At 37.2% G+C, this 7,860-nt stretch overlaps 1 pseudogene; it reads right to left on the minus strand.

Moving 5' to 3' along the window:
* Window positions 1–5,566: 5,566 nt before the first annotated feature.
* LOC105623234 overlaps window positions 5,567–7,860 on the minus strand; it is a 14,762-nt pseudogene continuing 12,468 nt past the window's right edge.

Raw genomic sequence — 7,860 nt, forward strand, 5'->3', positions numbered from 1 at the left:
AATTTTATTGATTTATAAGATCATCCTACGTTATGTGTAAATAAGAAAATTATATTAAGGAAAGTTCTGAATAACAATCGTTTTTCAGCTCTAGGCAATAGTCTGTTACTGGGAAATTTCACGAGTAAAGCACGTATACATACATACATACATATATACGTACAAACTTGATCCAACTGTTCGCTGATAACTATACGATGGGGGAGTATTTACTCTTGTGAGAGCTTTCCTCGGGGGCGATCCGGCCGGTGAAACCGACGAGCATTCCAATTTCAGGATCGACGTCTCTGGCAACGCGAGGAAGAAGAGAACGCGGCCAAGAGAAGTGAGAATCTCGCCGCCATAAAGATTCGTATCGCTCTGGAAACGTCGAGGAGGAGCGCGAAGAGGCGTGCTCTTTCTCTCTCTTTTCTCTTTCCCTTTCTTTCTTTGCACCCTCTCGTGCGCGAGTGGGCGTCCCGTTTCAAGATTTACGACGATTTAATCGCGCAATTAATCTAACACCTTGTTGCAACAACACTTCGCGGCGGAACGGCGCGGTGCGGCAAGGAAAAATTTCGAACGCGCTAAGGAGGAAGAAATCGGACCCGCTTCAATCTATCGCGGTCGGTACCGCGAGGTCGGTGAAGGAGCACGAAGTTTAACCACGTGTTAAAGGGGAGTAACGAATACGCAGCGAAGGAGATAGGGAAGGGGCAAAGGGCGAGAGAAGAGATAGCCGCTCGCGCGGGGCAATCATAAGCGCCGCCGCGAAGGACCGCATATCGTTCGAGTTGGACCACGATAAATGAGTCCTCGCAACTTTATCGGCCCGCCATTGTTTCGCGAACGAAACAGGATAATTCGAGAGACCGCGAGTAAGTATAGCTTGAAATATGAAAATTGCTTGGTATCTGAAATCGATATCTGAAATCTTTTTTGTACGTGCAATACAATTTTTCATCAACAAACGCGACGAAGGATGATTGTAAAGATGTATTAACAGCAAATAAATCAAATAAGCTGTTAATACGCAGAATGTTTGGTGTGCATAATAAAATAAGATTTATATATTAATCATTGATAAATGTCCAAAAGTATGTAGTTGGTTTAGACGGAATTAGGAAAGGATAAGGAGGAAATATGGAAGAAACTTTGGAACGAAGAACTAGATTCAATTAAATGTAAAGTTTTAGGTAAATTAGAGAGAGAAAGAAAAAAAGAATCAGGAAAAGGAAAACGGAGGAAAAGATTAGCGAGATATAAAGAATAGCGAGGTAAAGGATATGAAGTAATGTATTTAGGCAGAAGAACAAGTTTGCATCTAGAAGTGCGTAAAACACTATTAGAAATGCTGTGATATAATATTAGGAATATATGATGTACTGCGACATATCTATGTATATTGTAGCTATGAGTCGTACTATTGTATTGTAGTGTATTGTATAATATAGTATATGCAATGATCAGACTGTGATATGTAGGTAATAAATATTATAAGATAGAAAAACATATATTATGATATTCAAAGAAATGAAAATAAGAATATTAAGAAAATCTTTTATTTGTTTTTTTTTTAAGTTAGGTACTAGCAATGTGGAAGGATGAGTGTGGATAAAGAATTTATGTAAACCAAGTCCCCTTCTTGGCTATGTAAATGAAGTGTAATAAATTCTATTCTATATTAATCATTTATAACAGATGAATAATGCGATTTACGTAATAAAGGATTGAATTTATTAAGTGTCAATATCCAGTCGACATCAACTGAAAATAGTATAATATCCATGGATTTTTTTTTTAAGGGGCGAAGGGAAGGCAAATTGAAGTGGAGACTTGTTTACTTTATTGATAAGAAATATGTTAATATAATCAAATAAGCAAATGATTAATATTCAAAATCATAAACACGAAAATAAGAAAGAAATAAAGAATAGAATCAAAGAACAGTATCAAAAGTAAGAATTATCAAAAAAGTTGACAGCAATAATAAAAACGATATATTAAATAAATTTTTACAAGTTTTCATTTAAAAAATTGAACTTTACACAAATTCAAACAGTATGCACTTTAAAAATATTGATTTTTAGAATTATTTATACTCTCTAAAAATCGCAAACTCTCATCTTTTCAATGCACTTTTTGATAACTCTTTAATAACTGAGTGAATACATTTGAAAATAACAGCTGATTAATTTCAACATCTTTCCGTGAAACATACTGTATATATAACACCTAATCTTACATTAATTAAAGAAAAATCATAATGCCACATTTTAACACAATCAACACATACTGTAGAAAGCTATACATAATAATTATTATATTATAAATTATAAATTATTATTATTATAAATTAAAATTACACAAGAATTTAATATTGAAAAATATATAAAATAATTGGCAAAAATATAATACAATCTTAATATAGCAAAATTATAACAGATATAACAAAATTCACGCAATTAACGTAAATTGAAATCCATCCGACACGATCATCGAAATCGAAAGAGAGGCGCATATGCAATATATAATTCATTTCGAGATCCTCCGCAGGCTGTTGTTCTCAGCGATGCGACGTATAGACTCGGGAGGACACCCCCGCAAACGTTCGCGCTCGCTTTGTGTGTACGACCAAGGACAACAACATTCTCCGCAAAACTAATTGCCAGGTAAATATATGTAAGTATATGTATATATATATATATATATATATATGTATACGAACAACGAGTGACAGCATGCGCGTTTGTGTGCGTGCGTTACGGACGACACACACCTCGTTGTCTATACGTCGGAATTTATTGCGCTTGCCCGCAGTGGCCGATAATCACGGTGGGAGGCATGGGAGGAGGAAAGAGAGAAAGAGTATCTCTCGATCTCTCGTACGAGAGCGCGTAATTTATGCTCTCATTATGCAACAACCGAGATTCATTACGGGCGACACACGTTGTCTCGCGGATTCGGAGATCGAGATCTCGCGAGAGATCGATCTTGATGGTTAAACGGTATTGCGACACGCCGCGCTGCTGCCTTTGGAAATCAGGGTCCCCTTTTAAGTCTCTACTCTCTAAAACTTTTTTTTAGAGTAAATTGTCACTTTAAAGAGTGTAATCCCATCTTAAAGATTGCAAATTTATTGTGAGTCATTCTTTTTCGAGCTGGCTTAATTCTCTTTAAAGTGAGATTTCACTCTAAAATATTTAAAGAATAGAGATTTGAAAATAATTTGAACTGTCAAAATAATTACGTAGAAAACTCAAGTATGATAAACAACGCTACAAAAGATTTTGATATCTGATAATTAATTTGAGCGTTCTGCATAATTATTTTGATAGTCCAAACAAAATTTATTTTCAGATCTATATGAGAATAGTTGGAAAAAATTTCGACCTGATAAAGAAAACATTTCACAAGAAAATGATTTTTAACAAATTTTTTTTTTTACTTTTCAACGTAGTCCCCTTTTAGGTTAATTTTTACTTATTCCAATAATATTATAACTTTTTTATATCGTCAAAAATTTTTATACGATCTGGAAAAGATATGCATATCAAACAATTAAAAAAAAAAAGGAATTATAAAAAATAAGAGTCATTAAAAGGAAACACATTGAAATATTTAGTATCTTTTCAATGATTTTATATATTATTATTAGATAAAGGAATTTATTAAAGGTAAGTATATTACGTATTCATAATCGTTTTCCCAATTTATCTATTACAATTTTATGTCAAGAAGGCCGTTATATTTGCGAAAAAATGAAAGTTAGCGAGAAGTGCGTGTGCCCTCTTGTGCCCCTTGACCTGCTTTATCGCAGGGATCTCGAGACCTCGAGACGGGAGGGAAGAAGCGTAAGCTGGCGGGGGTGGGTACCCCGTCCAGGCGCGTTGCATCGCGGAAACTATCGTAGTGGGCTGCGCTGCGCGCCTGTAATCTACGGGGTAACCATAACCGCTCTTCGACCGGCGACAAAAAACCGCGGCGGAGAATGAAATACGGATTACAGTGGTTGGGCCGGGGCCGGATAATGGTCGGATAATGATGACCCCGGCGCCGATTGCCCTCCGCTACCACTACACCGCCCGACCCGCCATCGCCACCATTGCAAAGCCCGTCGATCACATTTTCCCCGCCTTTTTTCCCGTTTCCCTTCCCCTTCCCTCCGCCGTCTTTCTTCATCGCGCTTCTTTATCGTGTATGTATCGAGATTTCCATACAAAGTTGCGCCCGATGATCGCCCGTATAACGCAACGAGAGGGGCTGCATTTCTCACGCGCATATGCGCTTACGAGTACATCGGCCTCGTCGGGCATTAAAGGAAACAGAAGAAAGGAATCGGAGAATTTCCCCATAAAATGTTCTGAGACTTTGAATTTTCAAGATGAACAAACCTTTTGAATTCGATTTACGACAATTGTGCGACAGTTTGGTCGATCAATCGAAATATTAGAAACAGGAGCAAGAGATAAAAGTTTGAATTATACATATATATCTCATTTTCCAGAATTTTTTTTAAGGGAAGGTTTTATATTGATTGTCGTCAATATTATAAACATTAATAAATTCCCTGCATTAATAAATTATTCTCTTTTTGAGTATAATTTACAATAGCTTAGAATACATCTCCTTCTCATTTCTAACTTTGAATAGAAAAAATAATACGTTTTGTCAATCACAACTTGTAATCATAAATCGGGTGGAGAAAGAGGAATAGGTTTAAAGGTTAATCCCTCTCTACCTTCTGGATACGTGTTGAACGTTCATGTTCATTTTACAATTTATATTTTTATCACTATTTTTTTTTATATTAAGCGATTCGGTAGCGTCGCTAACTGCATAAAATAATAAATAATATATAAAACGGGTCGCTTGATGGGACGCGTGACCGCTTGATATGTCAATGATATTGTGTATATGTTTGTGCCGTTACCATATTCACGCAATCACTAGTTTTATGGAGTTTTGATATCAACAAACTTTAAATTAAAATTATTCAGAAATTAAAATCGTAATCAAAAATTTAAAAACACCTTTATTATATACAGGGTACGTCAGATATTTGAGGACATATTGACTATAACTAAAATTTGTATATTTCTTAGAAAACTTATTGTACTTTATTGAATTTTTTACAGCAAAGTAAGTAATTCGTAGGTTATACAGTTATTCGATAAAATCGCCTTTAGCAGTAATAACAGCTTCAATTCTCTGCCGAAAACATTTGTATGCTCGAATCAAAGAATCCTTGTGCCCATATGCGTCATTACTCTGGTAGTTGCTCTGAGGGAATCAAGCGTGTTATGGGGATGTTTATTGGTCTCCCGTTCTACAACGCCCCATACATAATAATCTAAAGGATTAAGATCAGGGGAGCATATGTTTGGGGTTATGTGATCATGCAGATTCTCGGACATCCAATCTTGTCGTGACTTTATATGAAGGAGCAGAGTCCTGTTGGAATACGTATGGCCTTTCACCACGCACGCTATCTATCCAGGGTTTCACTGGTTCCAAAACCGCAATGTAGGCAGCAGCATTCACCCGAAGTTCTTGAGGAAAGAAATGGGGTGGCATGACGTGTCCTTCATTGCTCATCACTCCCAAAACCATGACAGTTACTGGAAACTTTGTGTGCATGAGGCACTTCTGAAGAATCAGCATAGCCACCTATCATTTCGTCGGCTTTTTGATCCTGGTCAAAAATTTTTTCGTCAGAATAAAACCAGAGTATATCCGAGATTTCAGGATGTTTTGCTTAGAAGTCGTTGTGCCCGGATGAATCGCTGTTCTCGAATGCGTGCAGACATAAACTGACCTTTGCGCATCACGTATGACTTGTACCGGATGTCTGATCTGGACAATGCGACGGATTATGCACTCAGAAACCTGAAGATCTCTCGATATGACTCTTATGGATTTTGAAGGGTCTTCATCAATAATGCCCTGGACTTGCTGCACAAACTGTGATGTTTTAACTGTGTCTGAACGTGCTTTATATTTTTTGCGCAACACTTTCCACATTGTCATCAGATACTTCTAACTCTCGACGAACTTTGTGAATAAACGATCGGGCAAGATTCAAAAATATAGAGATTTCAAGATTTCTGTGATTCGCGTGTATAGCGATGATAACAGCGTGTCTTTTCATTTTCTGAGTTAGCTTATTGTTCTCCCATTTATGATCTGAAAGGAAAAAAGAAAGAAAAATATATTGCTGCGAAGTGACAAGCACATATGTGAGTGTCCTCAAATACCTGACACACCCTGTATATAATGTCATCGGTATCTTTCGATTGCAACCAGTCCGAATAAAATTGGTGCAACCGATACCGAGATCTGGAGATCGGGTTCCGAAAAGTGACAGCTTTTCAAATTTTTTTTCAGTGTGACGCATACATATAAAGGTTTTGTTCATTAAGTTGCTTATCACAATGTCTGCAAACAATTTTAATTTTAATATATTGGGAGTACAAATTAGTTCGGTCCGTTTCCCTAAAGATAGCCTCAGCTGTTGTGAATAGTTCATAGCTGATTTTGGCGGTTTCAGAGAGGTTAAACATCTGCTAATAATATTCAGTTTATATCGCTTTGAGTTTCATACAAAAAAACCTTGATTTTTATTGTGTTTGAAATGTCGAATTTTGTGTTAACTAAGCAACACTTGCGGGAGGTTTTGATTTTCTGCTTTAATTGGAAAGTGCGGCTGAAGCCCAACGAATGCTTGTCGAAATTTATGGTGACACTGTTCCAACTGATAAATCATGTAGGGAATGGTTTCGACGTTTCAAGGATGGAGATTTCAGCGTTGAAGACAAGCCTCGCTCTGGACAGCAAAAAAATTCGAAGACAAAGAATTAGAGGCATTACTCGAAGAAGATTAGAGTCAAACGCAAGAGGAGCTTGCAGAATCATTGGGGGTAACTCAACAAGCCGTTTTTACGATTGAGAGCCATGGGAATAATTCAAAAAACAAGAAAATTGAGTGTCTTATGAAGTGAAATCAAAAGATGTTGAAAGGCGATTTTTCATTTGCGAACAGCTGATTCAAAGACAACAGAGAAAAGGTTTTTTGCATCGGATTGTGACTGGAGATGAGAAGTGGATATTCTACGGCAACCTCAAGAAGAAAAAATACTACGCTAAGCTTGGTTAATCGTTGCCATCGACCTCAACATCAACACCACGGCCGAACCTTCATGATTCGAAGATCATGCTCTGTATCTGGTGGGACCAAAAGGGTCTTGTTTACTATGAGCTGCTGAAACCTGAGGGCGATTCCATTACGGGCGATCGGTATCGGCTACAATTGATTCGGTTGAGCCGTGCATTGCGAGAAAAACGGTCGGAATACGAGCAAAGACATGATAAAGTTATTCTTCTTCATGACAACGCTCGGCCTCATGTCACTAAAGTCGTAAAAAAAAATATTTTGAAACGCTCAAATGGGATGTTTTACCGCACCCGCCGTATTCTCCGGACATTGCTCCTTCTGAGTTGATTACTGGTTGTTCCGAAGGATGCAGCACGATTTGGCAAGTCATCGGTTCACTTCTTTCGCAGAAATCGAAAATTGGCTCCAAAATTGGATCGCCTCCAAAGACGAGTCATTTTTTCGAGATGGGAAAAAGTAGTAGGCAGCGATGGACAATACTTTAATTGATCTGTGTTTTTGTTCATTCATTTTGTTTTGAAATAAATGCACAAAACAACGGACTGAACGGACTAATTTGTACTTTCAATAAAATCTAAATAATATTAGAAATGAAAGTGAACTTTAATGCATATACAGGTGTAATTTATGTACATCAGGTAGATAAACAGAGAGAGAGAGAGAGAGAGAGAGAGAGAGAGAGAGAGAGAGAGGAGGAGGGGAGAGAG

The sequence above is a fragment of the Atta cephalotes genome (genome assembly GCF_000143395.1).
Source record: "Atta cephalotes unplaced genomic scaffold scaffold00054, whole genome shotgun sequence".
Lineage (NCBI taxonomy): Eukaryota > Metazoa > Arthropoda > Insecta > Hymenoptera > Formicidae > Atta > Atta cephalotes.